The sequence below is a fragment of the Ambystoma mexicanum genome, chromosome 11, assembly GCF_040938575.1.
Source record: "Ambystoma mexicanum isolate Mex_15411 chromosome 11, UKY_AmexF1_1, whole genome shotgun sequence".
NCBI classification, from domain to species: domain Eukaryota; kingdom Metazoa; phylum Chordata; class Amphibia; order Caudata; family Ambystomatidae; genus Ambystoma; species Ambystoma mexicanum.
The window spans coordinates 877111359-877128933 of NC_090934.1; positions in this window are offsets into that span (position 1 = coordinate 877111359).

Genomic DNA, 17575 nt, shown 5'->3' on the forward strand with positions numbered 1-17575 from the left:
CTTTGATAAATATGCTAAGGATCTACACAAGCCAACAGGGGATTTTTCAATGGGGAAATAACTAAATACACAGGCAAACATGGGATTTTTCAATGGGGAAATAACTAAAATGCACAGACAAACAGTGGATATTTCAATGGGGAAATCACTAAGACAATGCTGAAAGAATGTATGACACACAATCTATGGCTTGCGTTATTTGTACTTACAGGAGAGGTCTGAACTGGACAACAGGGAGCATCAGGGCACTGCTCGGACAGCAAAAGGGGGTCAGTCAAGGTCTCTGATGAGTCCTCCAAGGAGTCCCAGGTCAGCTTCTAAGTCTCCTGGCTCCTCTGCAAGATTAGGCCTCTCTCTGCTGGAATTTTCACACTAGACTTCGACAGCAGGTCACCTCATGGGATTAGTGGCAAAAGTCCTGCTCCGAGGCAAGTTGGCTTAGTTATAGGGAAAACAGCTAATGTGTCATGATTCTCGCAAAAGGGATTGGTTAATGCTCCCTACCCCATTCCCCCCCCTGTGTGCTCATAGGAGAAGGGAATGTGGGAGTGTTTTGGGACACTATGGGAAGAGAGCACTTATTCATCTTACTTCGACCGGTGGGCTCGGTCATGTTTTTGCACTTAAAATCTCACTACCTTGCAAATAACCTTAACTTCCAAAGCTTTACATGTATGAATACATTTTCGACTACTATATTTTACTGCGAGTCAAATGACACTAATCAGAAGTCTGTATGTCATTCTTGTGCAGAGCTATGTTTTTCTTCATTTACTCCAGAATCATACCATTGAAAAACATGGCATTTTACGGGCTTCATAGGAATTCTGATGGTCATGTTTTATCACATTTTCATGTCTCTGGAATTCACAAGGAGGGCCACATCACATTTTCATGAATAACTTCAGTTGTGTTTATCTCACAAAAATCGTTTTGAGTTGATCGGAATGAGTTTACTGTCATCTTTCCAAAAATCCTACGACTGTGGTGCGATGAATATTGTCAATTTTACATGATAAAATACATTTCTCCCATTGTAATCAATGTGTAATCTCACTCCTTATCTGGCTAGGCCCCCACCCTCCTGGAGCACATGACGTCAAGAGAGGGATCTGTGTTTACATTAGCTCAGCCCTCCTAGAGCTAATGAGCACTAATGCACTTTTTTATGTGAATTTTGTGACCCGTAGGTTATAAGGGCTGGAGAACAGATCGGTCTTTATCAAGTCTTCCTGCCTTTCAGATCTCAAAAGTAATTTAAGATTGTATTTTTAAGGGAAGGCACTGAGGTTTGAAGTTGCATGCTTAGATCTCCAGGACAACAGGGACCCTGGAATGCAGTTTCACATCTTGAAGAAATAGAAAGCAGCGGAACGTCTTTCATACTCAGCCACAAATTGCCTTTTAACTCAAATTTCACTTTTAAATAAACTCTTAGAAGTCACACAGTTTCAGCAAACAAAACGACATGCTTTTATTTATTTGCCATGCAAAATGTTTGGTTTCACTATGGCGGCTTGAAACACCATTCTGGCATTTCACTTAAGACGCTGGGCACTGCTGATTCTGAGAATGTCAGTGCAGCTCTCCATAGCTTTATTAACACATTGGACCCAAGTGTGTTTTGCTTCCTTCATGCAAGACAGATGCATATTTTATCATCTGGAAGTTTTTATTTCCAATTTCCCTCCTTATTACTTTGGTTCTATAGGTCTTATGTTGGACATCATCTCTGTACAGGCCTGGGAATTTGGTGAGTCCTCATAACTGACTCTGGCCTCTTTATTTCTCACATCCAGGGGCCATTCCACCCCACAAAATACCCCTTCCTGGCTATGTGATTTATTAAGCAGAGAGAAGAGCCAGGAGAGAGTGGGGTGTCCGTTTCACTGTGGCCAGGGTTTGTCCAAGGCCTCCCTTTGGAAGTGCATCTGCTCTTTTTCCTGGTCCTGATGGAATGCTACTCTGGTCTGCAATCAACTCTTTTTTGATCTTTAGGCTTTTAGGTCGTTGATCCCTCCCTTTCCGGCGGCTCCACCTCTGGCCTGTAGAGGCAAGGAGTTATTTAATCTGCCAAGAATAATGGAGAGATTAAGTATTTCATACAATACTATTTTCCTCAGTAGGGACATGAAAATTGACAACAAAATAACAAGAGACACTCTCTAGTTTATACATCACAAAAATGTTTTACATGACAAATATTCGTAATGGTTTCAAAATAAATACAAGTTGTTCTACTCCCGGTAAATGTATGATTTCTTCATCGGGTTGCCATTCTGTACCTTTACTCATCAGATGGTTCCTGGGCTCTACACTCACTAGTTTCTTTAATCAGTCGCAAGTTCTGCCTGGGATGACAGCTCTTCAACTAATTGATGTGAACCCATTTCTCTTCCGTTTGTTCTCCTTTAGGGACGCAGATCTTATCGGTGACAGGTGAGATTTGATCTACAATTTCAAAGGCACCGCGCAAGGATGGGAAGAACTTCTGCTCTTTGGTCTGGTTCCTTTAAAAATTGTACAGGTAGACCCTATCTCTTACTTGGTACTCCTTCTTGGTGGTCTTTAAGTCGTAGTTGGTTTTCATCCCCTCTGACGACTTTTCTAGATTTCGCTGAGCGTAAGAAAAAGTGCGCTGAAGGTGTTTTTGCAGGTTCTCAATGTACTCATGGGTTGTGGACACATTGATCAGGGTCTGCTCTTGAGTTCGGTAGAGCAGATGCTGGGGTAGCACCATTTTTCATCCAGTCATGAGCTTGAATTGGGACATTTGTGTCGCAGAAGATGGTGTAGGCCTGATGGCCATCAGGACAAGTGGTAGTCGGATCTCCCAACTAAGCCCAGAGTCTTCCACAAACCTCTTTAGGATGCCCACAATGGTTTTATTGTACCTCCCAACTCCTCCATTTGAGGCTAGGTGGTAGGCAATGTGGTGTTTTCTCTTTAACCCGAGTATCTCCCACATCTTTTTCATCACCTCACTGGTAAAATCACTTACTCGTTTTGACTCAATCCTTTGGGGAAGGCCGAAACATGAGTAGATGTGATGGATCATTAGGGCAGCAACTGTTTCTGCTTTGCAATGTGGGTCCGGGAGACATTCCACCCACTTGGTAAACAATCACGGGCCCGATGAAATCGACTTGCAAATTGGACCATGGCAGTATCATTCCCCTTTTCTGTAGGGGAGCTCTATGTGTGAGGGGACTTGGCTGAAACTGAGCACACATGAGACACCCCTTCAAGTATTGGTTGAGGTCCTGACCCATGTGTGGCCAGTATGCGATCTCTCGCAAGATTTCCAAAGTTGTATGAACCCCCCCTATGACCGGCTGTGGCCGCATCATGGTCGTGGCATAACATCAAGCTTTGGAATGAGGCAGGTACCACCCACTGGTCACATCTAGAGATGGATCTCTGTACCAACAAACCGTCTTGGATTCGGAACATTTTGGAAATCTTCAGCACATGCAGATCCTCTTTCCTGATGTAATTGGATTCGGTCAGAGGAAATTTGTGGCGTCTTCAGTGCTTTGATAAAATTTGCCAATAATTGGATCCCCTTTTTGGGCCGTAATCAAATCAGCATCAGGGGTTTCCTTACTCCACTGGGCAGTTGAGAGTTCATTTTGGGCATGTGTTAGCGTCCTGGTGACAGCAGCGACCTGGATTTCCCGCAACAGGGACTCGATCTCTATGAGATGCCCGTGGATGGCTCTGGTTTTGGACAACTGGTCGGCCAAGTCATTTCAAGTTTTGTCCGGTCCCTCTATTTTGGAGTGATCCTTGATCTTTTTCCAGTAGATGGTCATCTCATTAGAGGTGACCAGATCATCAATGGATTGTATTAATTTTCCATGCTTAAGCGGTTTGTTATTTGCACAAAGCATGCCTCGATTTTTCCAGTTAATCAGGTGCTCCATGAACCCATATCTGATTCAGTGATTATGACCAGTTCTTGGAGTTGGTGTTGCACGGCAGTGAGGATGGCCTGGTGTACCACCATCAACTCAGCCACCTGACTACTTCGGGGACCGATCTACACCCAGCAGAGGGCTCCAGGGCATCAGTCACCCAGGCATTCCCAATGCCAGCCACTAGTTCCTTTTCCCCATGATTATCAACATGGTAGGAGCACCCATCCACATAAACTGTGGGTATTCCCTGGCACGTGTCTTCCTCATAGACTTTGTGCAGGGAAGTAAGATATGCCTCCATGTTGTCTTGGGTTTTTAGACTTTTGTCCTTCAGACAGTTTTCTTGAGCACAGTCATGCAAGTCAGCCAAACCGGGCGTGAGGGGACTCTTCTTGTTTTGGCCATATCTGACCTCCACAGGAAAGCCTTGCATGGACAAAATCCAGGAAGAAATTCTGGAATTATTCAAGATCCCGGTTCAGATTCGGTCACTTTGTAGAAATTGCAAGGGCTGGTGAGGAGTGTAGACAATGATGTGCTTCCTCTGGATGAACAGGCTGTAATTCTTCAATGCCCACACCATTGCCAGGAGTGCCTTTTCACAATCATTGAATTTTTCCTCCACAGAGGACAAAGTCTTACTCGCATGCGAGAGGACTTTGTTGACCTTGTCGTGCTTTTGGTATAATACGGCTGTTAAGCAAGTATTTGAGTTCCTGGACGAATGATCCCACAAAATTCTATATTTTTTTATAATCTCTGTGAGTGACTCCATAGACACGAGAGGCAACCAGAATTTTTTTTAAAATACAGGAGACATCCCAGGGTCTGTTGGTATGGGGGTTGAATGTATCTCGGTGCAACCACAGTCATACTAGCCCAAGACAAAGATCTCCTGGTAATCCCAAAACACCTGTTTCAGCTTTTGCTTTTGCTCCTTGGTCTCATAGGCATCTGCGAGGTTGATTTGTTCCTCAATCATCTGCCTGAAGCCTGGAAATACCTTAGGTTTTACAATTTCTGCAGTATCCTCCAGTTGAGTGGAGAGATCTCTTGTTATGCTGTTGGCTTGGACATGTAGTTTCAAGGAGGGGAGGCAGTCGCTGTTGACTTGAAATACCACCTCGTCCTTCCTGATGTCACAGGTTACCTCTTCCCCACCACAAGGGCATGAAGAGTACACCAAGAAATTCCCCCCCCCCTTGCCGGGTGAAAATCTTTTCTGTAGGTATATCGTCATCACAGTGGTAACAGTCATTTGGAATTGGTCCCATGATCTCATTCCCTAAGTCATTGGAACAATGTTGAGCATCAACCACCATTTTAATAAAGGTGTCTGCACCCAAAGTGATACTTCTAGAGTTGCTGTTATCCACCAATATTCAAATGGTGTCATGTTCTCGGTCAACTAGTGGGGTCAGGTTGAAATACAACCCTTGCAGTTGGAGGTGGTAATTAAAATTTATATAAGCGCCCTATTATTTGAGGTTCTGCCCTCGCTTATTTTTTAGGGGAATTGTGAATTGTTGTACCTGTCCTTGGATGGTGACCTCTTCTCCCGTTTGAACTTCAACTGCATATGACAGCAATTAGACCAGGCTCTGTAATTAATTAGGTCCAAATTAATTGTGAATCGATTGAGGATGTCACTGTCTAAGTAAAACGCAGAGGGGACATCTCTCACAACCCAGCAATTATGTTCTATGCTTTTGTCGCCGAAGGAAATCTTTAGCATGCACCTGCTAGGCAGGAGATGTTTGGAATTGGGAGTTTTCAGGCCCATTTCTTACTTATTAATTAACTTAAATGTGGAAATGGTCTGAACTTTTGGGAGTTTCCTGAAAGACGCTTTGCTGATGAAGCTTTTTCCATTATTCAGCCATACTCTGGCGAGAGGAGGCTCCCCCCTAATTTACCTAAATGGGGAGAAACAACTGTTCACCCTTTTTCTGGATATCAGCCAAACCTTGCGCTGGTTTTTCATCATCTTTTGTCATGGGATTTGGGTTCTTCTCTGATTGGGGATTGGGATCAAATTTCAGGGAATTTCCTTCCAGTGTGGAATGTCACTTAGAACTGGGAGGAAGGTTGAAAATGGAGAACGGTACCCATCACCAATTTGCTCTCCTACAGAGATTACAGTGATGTCTGGGACTTGATCGTTCCTAAAGTGAAATTCTATTTGGTCAGACCGTTGTTCAATCATGTGGCATGTGCCATTTAAACTCACATAATTCATACTTTGTTTCAATTTGATTGACCAGTTACTTTGAGGCCAGAGGACCATGTTCACGCAGTCAATCAGGGGTGATAACCTCCTCAGGAGGTCATTCCTCAGTAGATAAGGTGTGCCCTCTGAAGCGACGACTATTACCGGGTGTTTTACCCTATGTCGACCATTTTTTATCTCCAGATCCGCAGTCCCCTCAACGGAAAAATGTAAATTCCATCGAAGTTTTAAAGTTGTCCAGAACGAGGTGTCAGGGGGATTTGGTGACTCTCCTCCCTTCCTGAATTAATTTAGTCAAAGGCCTTTTTGGACAGAAGGGTGGCGTTGGATCCTGTATCCACCAGCGCAGAAAATGCACATTGACCCTGGACCTTGATGGAGGCATAACATCTCGGTTCCCTCTCCTCAACGGAGCAAAGAAAACGTGCATTTTGAGCCAGCTTGGCAGTTAATGTCTTTATTTTGAACTCTGACACTGTGTGATTTTGGACAGTTTTCTGTGTCAGAGTCTGGGAATCTGTAAAGAAAATGTGGCACCCAGATATCTGTGGGATTGTGGAGTCCCCTTTTTCCCATGATTCTCTGGTGTCCCCCTTTTCCTTGGTGAAAATCACTTGAACCGGTATGGGGGGAGGATCCCTCATTGATTTCAGAGTCATCTGGGTGACATTGGTGGGGTTTAGGAATTGGTGGTTCTGGGTCTGCCTCAGTTAGGGTCTTTTGGGACCCATTTATCCTTTGGAGGGATCCCTGCATCCCTGAAAGAGAAGATTTTCTTCAGTGAATCCTCCATGGATTCTTCCCCTTCAAACGGGATGACAAGGATCTCCTCCACAGAGTGGGTTTTCTTCTGCCTCTGATTTCTGCTACTTACCCTCTGTTCCCTAGGTTGCAGATTTTCGGGGGTAGGAGATTTGGGTTCAGGTTCAGAGGTTTCTAGGGGTTTTTCACGGGTGAGAAAGGAAATTTCCTCTAGGGCTTTACATCTCCCTTCCCCCGGGGCATCCTCCTGTGGAACCTGTTGGTTATCAGAGTTTTCTCCCCGTCATTGCTCCAGGGCAAAAGATCCAGGTGTTGAGCTGTTCTGGGCAGCCATGTTCAGTTAGAGGTGAAGAGTTGGTTGGATATCCTGTCTGGCTACCACCTGATTGGGATTGATCAGAGGGAATCCTCTGCCTCTCATTCTGCTTGTTAGAGGGAGGAGTATTCTTAGGCCCCTCCATTTCCTAGTTCAAAATGGTGGGATTCTTCACCTCTGCCACCTTTGCAGCAGTGGGTGTGTTGGAGGGTTTGGAATGTTTGGGGTTATTTTTGTTTTCCACTGGCCTTTGGACTTCATTAATCTGAGAAGCCTGTACTATTACCCAATCCAGGGTCCTACGCTCATGGAAGTCCCTAACCAATTGGGTCATTATATATTTTGGGAGTGCATGGAATAAGTATTGATGAACTCCAGGCTGTCCGTGCGCACCCGTCTAGAGGTCTGGGCAAATGCCTACTTCAGTTCTTGCACAAACTCTCTAGGTGCCTGGTCTTCTCCGCACTGCAGGTTGTAGGCTGCCTTGCAGGCCTCCTGAGGGTTCCTGTGCACAGAGAAGTGCTTTAAAATGGCTGCCTTGTAGGTCGACCTTCTTTGGTGGTCTTGATCCTCCAGCCCAGCAAAGAAGCTGGAGTATTCCTGGGGGAATGTCCATTTGACAAACTCCACTCCATGGAATTGTGATCATTTTTAAAGCCAAATGATGTCATCATCTGGTCATACAGATCCAGATGCTCCCATACTGAATATTTGGCATTTTTGTGAAATGGTGTCATACAGTTTCTAATGGCTTTTATTTGCCGAATTGTGTCTTTTACTAAAGCTCTCTTTTGTTTGTCCGCCTTCTTTTTCTACTGCACCTGAGTCCACTTGCCCTCTGACTCAGAGCTGCTGCTATTTGTGGTCCACTCCCTGCCCTCTAGGTGCTCCCTGCCTCCCTGAGACTGGGAATCCCTCCCAGAATGACAGGGTCTGATCTCTTCTCCCCTGTGGTGCTGTGGGCTCTCTGGACCACTTCCCTTGGGCTCCCCCTTTCGCATTGGGGAGTACTCATCTTCCTCATCCCTCATTCTGGGTGTGGTGGAGAACTCCCCCGCCTCCCTGAATGTGTGAAGGTTTTCAAGATGCTCTTCTGAGGCCTGGATTCTAATTCTACTCAGTTTGCAAAGCAGACCAAGTGGTCCCTTTGTAACTTGTGTTTCTGCCAGTCTAACTCCCTGATCCTCTCATCATAGGAGCCCTCCTGGTCAGAAGTATATGCCAGGGTGTTTTTAAATATGGATAAAGATAAATGTCCGTCAATATCTGATGGGACTTGCCTTCCGGCTCAGTTATACTAGGCCTGATTGAGCCAGCTACCTCATGTTTCCCTGTTTTTGCAAACTGGTAGGCATTAAGTTAGCAGTGCCCTGCCAATATAATGTGGTGAGTTTGCTTGAGGTCCCTTGTAAGGAGGTCATCACACCATGGTCAGAGGGTGCCCCTCCATAATCTAACTGTTCAGGGTGTCTCAAAGCCTGTTTGTATCTAGCCATTTCTTTCTCCAATCTCTCAGATTTATCTTTCGCACCCCCCTATCTCTTGTTGATATATAGAGACCTGAGTTTTGACCTCTGCAATCAAGGCTTGAGTAGCTTCTATCACTTTGTTTTGTGCCACCACTTGGCCGCTGAGTCCCGTGTTCTCCTCAACAAGGGACTCATTTTCCTTCTGCGAGGCCTGTATTATCTGGGCATACTCAAACCTCTTCTTTTGCAGGAGGTTAATCTCCTCACTTTGCACATTTTGGGCCTGTGTTGCCTGCTCTAGATAAAATTATGCTTGCCTCACATGTCCCATTATTTTTTCATTTTCTACCCTCATATCTGTCAGTACCTGAGAGCATGGCTCGCTTTTCTCCATGTTCTTCCTTAACTGGTACACTTCCTGACACAGGGCACTTTTCTCCTGACACAATTTACTATTATTTTCACTGAGGTGATCTCACTGTCATTTCAGAGTATTCAGATTGTGGCGCTCCTGATCAAATTCCACCTGGGAATCAACGTCCTTTATGATCCACTGGCTATTCTCATCTTTTTTTTGTTCAACTTGCATTTGAAGTGAGTGCACAAATGTCCACTAGGCAGGCTCAAGTATGCACTACCTGCTCACTCAGTTTCTTTTGACTCCCTCTCTGGTTTTCTTGATGTTCCTCTCTCAGTGCAGACAATTGAGACTCTAGCTCAAAACTATTTTGCTGCTGTGCCATTAACTCATCTTTTAGCTGCTGAATAATGTTTTCAAATTTTACCTCAGAATGAATGTTGGCTCTGTTGCACTTTTTCCTCTAATTGTTTTAATTTTCTCTGTGCTTGATCTAAAAGCTCAGATTGGTTTTGTACCAAGGCTACACTAACCGTTTATCTTTCCTCCACGATCATCATATGGAAGTGCATATATGCTCTGAGCTGAGCCATCTTAGTTTGCTCGTCTCTGTTGGTCTGTGTCATATGAAAGTCTATCAGGGCCTGATGTAACAGACCATTATCTTGCCACATATCCATATTTACAGAGGCAACCTCCTACATCATTCTAGCTTGCCACATTCCATTCTCCTGTTCTGCCCATTCACATTTAATAAACAATATAGAAGGATAGAATGTGCTTCCTAGCCATATTCATTTCTACGGTGCTCATTATGAAATGTGTTCTGCAGTGACTATGCTCTCTATGCAAGGGCAACATCTAAACCGTGCCCCTCCATAGTTTGCATTCACAATGATAATTTAACAATTACCTTTATCTATACACACAACCCTGAAACCCAGGGTACAAGTTTAGATGCCGCCTTCACAAAGCAACACAACTTTCTATACACTGAATGTACAAATACCTTCAGTGAATAGTCTGTTCTGCCGCACTGTCATGAGTGAAAGCTCTCTACCATCCCAGACAAACCCTGAGTTTTGTTGTGGTTTATTGTACAGTGACAATCAAGTCAGGGAGCTTCTTCCTTACAATGAATGTGGCGCACAACAAATCACAATGAGTTTTTAGTTGGTTCAGTGTAGTGTGACCTCCAACCCGTCTCATATACAACCTCAACAAACACCCAGTGCCACAATGGACTAGGAACCAGGCCGGTGTGTATTAACAAGATTTTTATTAATGTATTTATTTAAGGAAATTAGAACCAACAGATTACAGCAGCCGCCAATGTTGTGACAACACAAAGACAAAATATCCTTTTTGGTAAAGTACCACCACACAGCTGACACCAGACTATGCAGTTACAATAGCTACCTTTTACATCACCTCCACCCCACCACCCCCAATACAATCAGAGAACAGTTCAAAGCACACCAGGAAAATGAATGCAAACAGACAGCAACGTGATACTTTTGTCCTAGCAACCCTTACCCTTCAAACATCAATATGACTTGATTTATTTGAATGGAAGTGGGTAACACAAGGAAAAAATCTGATTTAGGACTTGTGGGTCATAGAAACAATAGGGAAGAAAGAAAGGCAATGGGACAAATTTGTTTTGCTACACCTGATAAGAACACACAGGGCTTTAGGATTATGGTCAGAACAGAATGGCAAAATCGGTTTTCAGTTATCTAACACAGTTGCAATGGAAAAGCATAGAAAGAAATGGGAAATGTGTTTTGTTACACCAAAAGGACAGGCAGGACTTTGGGGAATATTAGTCAGCACACAATGGACAAATCGGTTTTGGGTTGTGAATCACTGAAACAATATGACAGTAAGATAGGCAAGTGGAAAATTCGTTTTGATGCACCTGACAATAACACACATGCTTTTAGGATTATGGTCAGTACAGAATTGGAAAATCGGTTTTCGTTTAGGATGACAGATGCAATGGGAAAAGGAAATGAAAATGGACATTTGTTTTGCGGAGCACAATTGAAACACAGGGACAAATTTATTTTGCAGATCACAATGGGATTAATTCTTTTGGTCAACTCTTTATGACTATACCGGCTCATAATACACTGGGAAAAGATGGTTGGTTTCGAATGCCAACAATACTGATCCAGTGAAATAAATGGCAAAATGAATTGATTTACTTTGATAAATATGCTAAAGATCTACACGGGCCAACAGGGGATTTTTCATTGGGGAAATAACTAAATACACAGGTAAGCAGGGGCTTTTTCAATGGGGAAATTACTAAAACAATGCTGAAAGAATGTAGGGCATACACAATGAATGGCTTGGGGTATTTCTGTTTACAGGAGAGGTCTGGACTGGACATCAGGGAGCATCAGGGCACTGCTCAGACAGCAAAAGGGAGTCAGTCAAGGTCTATGCTGAGTCCACCAAGGGGTCCCAGATCAGCTTCTAAGTCTCCTGGCTCCCCTGGAAGATTAGGCTTCTCTCTGCTGGGATGTTCACACCAGACTTCGACAGCAGGTCACCTCATCGGATTAGTGGCAAAAGTCCTGCTCTGAGGCAAATTGGCTTAGTTATAGGACACATGACATCACTAATGTGTCATGATTCTTGTGAAAGGGATTTGTTAATGCCCCCTACCCCACTCCCTCCTGTGAGCTGATAGGACAAGGGAATGCGGGAGTGCTTTGGGACACTAGGGGAGGAGAGCACTTCATCATCTTACTTTGACAGTTGGGCTTGGTCATGTTTTTGTACTTAAAATCTCACTAACTTGCAAGTACCCTTAACTTCCAAATCTTTACATGTATGAATACATTTTTGACAAATATATTTTACTGCGAGTCAAATGACACTAATCAGATGTCTGTATGCCATTCCTGTGCAGAGCTACAGTTTTTCTTCATTTACTTCGAAGCCATAGCATTGTAAAACATGCCATTTTATGGGTGGCATAGGAATTATGATTGGCATGTTTTATCAAATGTTCATGTCTCTGGAATTTACAAGGAGGGCCACATCACATTTTCATGAATAACTTCAAAAATCATTTTGGGATGATCAGAAGGAGTTTACTGTCATCTTTCCAAAAATCCTACAATGACTTTGGTGCGATGAACATTGTCAATTTTACACAATAAAATGCATTTCTCCCATTGTAGTCAATGTGCAATCTCACTCCTCATCTGGCTAGGCCCCCACCCTCCTGGAGCACATGATGTCAAGAGAGGAATCTGTGTTTATATAAGCTCAGCCCTCCAAGAGGTAATGACCACTAATGCACTTTTTATGTGAATTTTGTGACCCTAAAGTCAATAGGGCTGGAGAACAGATCTGTTTTTATCTGGTCTTCCCACATTTCAGATCTTTAATTTATTTTTAAATGTTTTTATTGGCATTTGTATTGGCAGAGAACAGTTAAACATGGATGCATAACAACATCCGGAGTGTCACGAATAATAATAATAAACAGTACAAAACAATAACAAAAAACAAACAGTAACTTGACCGTCCCGCCTCCCACCATCATGCGGGTACCTGCCGGCCCCGCTTCAGGCCTCGCTCCAGACACCATCTAGTTGTCCCTTAGAGTCACAGAGTCAGGGTTGTTGTGGATGTCGTTTTTAAATCTGTTTTGTGTCAACAGTCCATGGCAAGGGATGCGCTCAAAGGGGCTTGAAGTCCGTCAAAAAGATCATATCTCTCAGGAGTGCCTTCCAGGATTCCAGTGTTGCAATCACATCTTCGCCTCCTTGGTTGTTCCCCTCCTCCCAGGCTTTGGTTTCAGCACTGGTCCATCTCTCCATTTCCCTGATCCAAGGTTCATATCTGGGGCCTCCAGGAGATTTCCAGCCCATTGCTATCGTTCTCTTCGTTAGGATGCATGCCATGTCCATTAATTTCACTATGTGCTTAATTTTACTCAGTCTGGTATATGTGCCCAGGGGGCACTCCTTAGGCGTCCACTCATACCTTTCCAGTCCGGCCCCCCTGCAAGTCCTTTCGACAGCGGACCAGAGTTTCTTGGTTTTGGGGCAGGTCCAAAACATGTGGATTAGGTCTGCGTGCTCGCTGGTGCACCATGGGCACACTGGTAGGGGTTTTCTGCTGAATGTGGATACCCTGTGTGGAGTCATGTAAGTCCTGTAGAGGAAATTCAGCTGGATGAGCCTGAACCTGGCGTTACGGGACACTTCCTTCGGGTAATCAGGGCCCTGTCCCACTCGCTCTCCGTGATGTTAGTCTCCAGGTCTGCCTCCCACCTTTCCTTCAGGAGTGCGCTCCTCGGGTTGCGTCTGTCGTTCAGTTGGGCGTACAGTCTCGACGTGGGTTTCCAGCCATCGCTTAAGTTGTGCATCTCTTGCACAAGGGGGTGGGTTTCCGGTTCCTCAAGCCATGTGCTCCAGGTCTTCTTAGCAACCTGTTTCACCCTTTGGTACCATAAAAATTGACCAGCAGCAAGCCCTTCTTTCATCTGTAGTGAGTCAAAGTCCCTGAAGCTTCCATCCTCGAACATGTCCCCCCACATGTAGAGGCCAAGATTCTCCCATTTCCTCATTGCAGGTAAATCGGTGGGTGTCTTGCAGACACCAGCGAGCAAGAGGATTTCAGGCATGTATGGTTGGCTCGGGCCGAGCGATGAGCATACCTTGTTCCAGACTTGTCTCCCCAGCCTCACCAGCATGGGCAGATCAGGAGGCCCGACTTGTGAGTTCCATATTACTTCTTTGGGATGCATTGGTGCTATCAGTTGGCGAAGGAGGCCTGTCTCAGCTGTTGGTTTGTCGGACAACCACTTAACAACGTGTGTCAATTGTGCTGCGAGGTAGTATTTCTGGGATTCGGGCAGCTGGATTCAACCCTCTTTGTACGGGAGTGTGGGGGTGTGCAGCGAAAGCCTGTGTCTGGCCGGGCCCCACAGGAATTCTCTAAGGAGGGATTCCAATTTTCTGAAGAAGGGGGAGGTATATAGTACGTTATGTTGGTGAAATAATACAAGAATCTCGGTAGTATTATCATTTTAGTGATAGCCTCTCTGCCCATCACAGAGAGTGGAAGTCGGGACCAAAATTTGGTGGATTTGCGCACCCCTCGCATTGCTGCCTCCATGTTGCTTTCGTGTGTGGAAGCAGGCATGTGCGTAATGGTGAGTCCAAGATAGCGGAACGCTTCCGTCTGCCACTGAATCCCAATCTCGGGTAGCTCTTCTGTTTCCTTCCCTCGAAGCCCGGCCAGAGGGAAGGAGCATGATTTCTGCCTGCTGTACTTTATCCCAGAGTATTTCGCGAAGTTGTCGAGGATGTCTATTGCTGTCGGTGCATTCATTCGGGGGATGCGCAGATATAAGAGGACATCATCTGCATACAGCGAGATAATGTTATCCGTCTCACCCGTTCTGATCCCTGCGTCGAAGAGCTGCTTCCTGAAATAGATTGCTACTGGTTCCAGGCCAAGGACGTACAGCATTGGTGACAGTGGGCATCCCTGCCTTGTTCCTCTTCGGATATCCCAGGATTTAGACACCACGCCCCCTGTCTTTACCCTCGCCACTGGGGTGTTGTAGAGCACCTTGATCCACCGGATGAAATGCTCGCCGAGTCCGAACTCCCTCAGAGTCTCAATCAGCCATTCCCAAAATATTGAGTCAAACGCCTTTATGGCCTTCAGTGAGAGCACCGCCAGATCTTCCGTGCTCCCTGCGGTTTGAGCTATAACGTGCTGGAGCCTTCTCAGATTGGCTATGGTGTTACGTCCCGGGACAAAGCCGTTTTGGTCCTCGTGTATTATAGACCCCATCACCCTAGACAGCCTTTTAGCCAGTATGGTTGTTAGGATTTTGCTGTCGTAATTCAACATTGCCAAGGGGCGGTATGAGTCGCACTCGTCGATGGGCTTGCCAGGTTTAAGCATTGGCATTATAAGTGTCTCTCTCATGCTGCCAGATAATATGCCGGTCTCATATGCCTCTTCATATACTCCGTGTAGCATCGGAGCTAAGATCTCCTCATAGGCTTTATAAAATTCTGGTGTGAGGCCGTCGGTTCCAGGAGTCTTGCATGTAGAGAGGGACCTAATTGCCTCCGAGATGTCCTCTGTCGTGATAGCGTCTCCCAACATCTCTCGCTGCTCCGAGCTCAGTTTGGGGAGACCCACTTCAGCCAGGGTGTCACGAATGTCTTCCATTGGGACCTGTTCATGGTGAGCATAGAGCTTGGCGTAGACGTTTGAGAAGACATCGTTAATTGCCTGTTGTGTCCTCTGGGTTGCTCCAGGTTCGTCCTTAATTTCCTTGAGAGCCTGCCTTGGTTGCTCTTTCCTGCACAGCCAGGCCAGTATCCTGCCCGGTTTGTCCGCCTCCTTGTGTGCCTTAGCAGTGCATGTGGAAAAGCCAAATTTGGATAGCCTATCCCAGACGAGTCGGCATTCGTCCCTGATTTCTGCGGGCTTGGATTCCCTCTCACTGGGTAGGGTCGGGCTGTTTTCCAGTTGCCTAATCTCCTCTTCCTTAGTCTCAAGTTCCCTTTTCAGTTGCTTCCTAATTCCGCCAGCTTCTGCTATCACCTCGCCTCTGGTTACTACCTTCATTGCCTCCCAAAGCGTGCTCCACTTCTCGACTGACCCCGTGTTGATTCTTACGTATTCTTCCAACTTTTCTCCTAGGGTGTCCCTAAAGGAAGGATCCACCCGGGTCTCCGTAGGCATACGCCACATCGGGATGGGGGGCCTGGGGCCTTTCAGACTTAGTTGCATGAGCAGATGAGAGTGGTCCGAGATCGACCTGCACAAGTAGTCCACAGAGTGCACCTGTGGGATGAGTTCGCCGTTGATGAAAAAGTAGTCTATCCTGGTGTGGAGGCCATGTGGAGATGAGAAGAATGAGTAGGATCTGTCGGCTGGATGAAGGTCTCTCCAGATGTCGACCAGCTCCAAGTCTTCCACTGCTTTGCGAAGTGCCCTTGAGACAGAGTTGTTGGTGGTTTGTGGCATCCTAGACCTGTCCATCTCCTCATTCATAACACAATTGAAGTCTCCCCCCATAGGAAGGTATCGTCTCTGTGGTGCACGATTCTAGTGCATAGTTGTTTCCCCATACTGGGGAAAGTATGAGTTTACAATACATATCCGTGTGTTCTCTATCATGCCCCACACCACTACATATCTTCCGTCCTTATCCACTTCTGTTCCCATTTGGTGAAATGGTGTGTCTGGTCTCACCCATGTATATACACCCCGTGCATATTTGGAGTAAGATGCGCCGCTGCCCTGCCCCCCCAGTAGTCTGCCAGTTTGTGTGTGGTGTCTGCCAGGAGGTGTGTCTCCTGGAGGAGTGCAATTGAGACCTTCTTGCGCCTGAGGTATGAGTGAACACGTTTCCTCCTTACGTAGGATCCCATCCCCCTGACATTCCATGTAATTATGTTAAGTTGTGGTGCCATCGCTTGAATGCAGTTGCTGTCGGGGGCGGCCCCTCGCCTCTCCACCGCATGATCTTGTGTTAATAGGCATCGTTTCTTGCTCTAGTTCTGCGAGTCGGCCAGATGCATCTCTCGGTGTCGGATACTCATTGGTTACTTGGGTGGTTCCAGGTAGCGGGACGGTCTCAACGGTAACACATAAAAAATAACTGTAACTGGTGCACCCAGCTCCTGCCGGTGAAGTGCAGTGCTCAGGTGCTCTCGCGCTATCTGGCCCCATCAGGGTTTCCGGCGCGAGCGAGGTCGTGCTGGCAACGGGCCTGCACTGATCTTTCGGGGGTTGTCGTTGCGTGCTCATGTGTGGGAGGCCTGGCGGGCCCCGTAATCATGTTGCGTTCTCGTATCATACTGGTGTTCCAGCGTGCTCGTTGTGTCATTCTAGAGTGAGGTCCAATGTGCGCATCAGGAGAAAGAGGCTCTGGGTCCAGGCTATCGTGCTTTGCGGGCTGCAACGCGGTCTTCAATGGTGGGCTCTTCAGGGACCTCGGCCAGATTGTTGTGTTCCATCCACATGGCGGCCGCATCCGGGGTTTCAAGGAATATCGCTCTCCCTTTGTGGATCACTTTTAGTCTGGATAGGTACAGCAGCATGTACTTCAAGTTTAATTACCTTAGTCTGGCCTTAATTGGGACAAAGGAGATCCTTGCCCTCTGTACCGATTGTGTATAGTCTGGGTAGATGGTGATTTTGGAGTTGTTTCTGTCAATCACCCCACCCTCCCTCGAGAATCTCAGGATCACTTCCCTGTCTCGGAAGTTGAGGACCTTCGCTATGATGGGTCGGGGATAGGAGCCTGGGGGAGGCTTCTTCTGGAGCGATCTGTGGGCTCTCTCTATGGCAAAGCCCTGTGACAGCTTCTCCGTCCCAATCTCCTGCTGGATTAAGGATTCCACATATGCAGTCGGGTCGGAAGTCTCTGTCCCCTCAGGGACACCAAGGATCCTGATGTTGTTGCGCCTGGCACGTCCTTCCGCCTCTTCCGACCTTGCCTCCAGGATGCCCACCTTC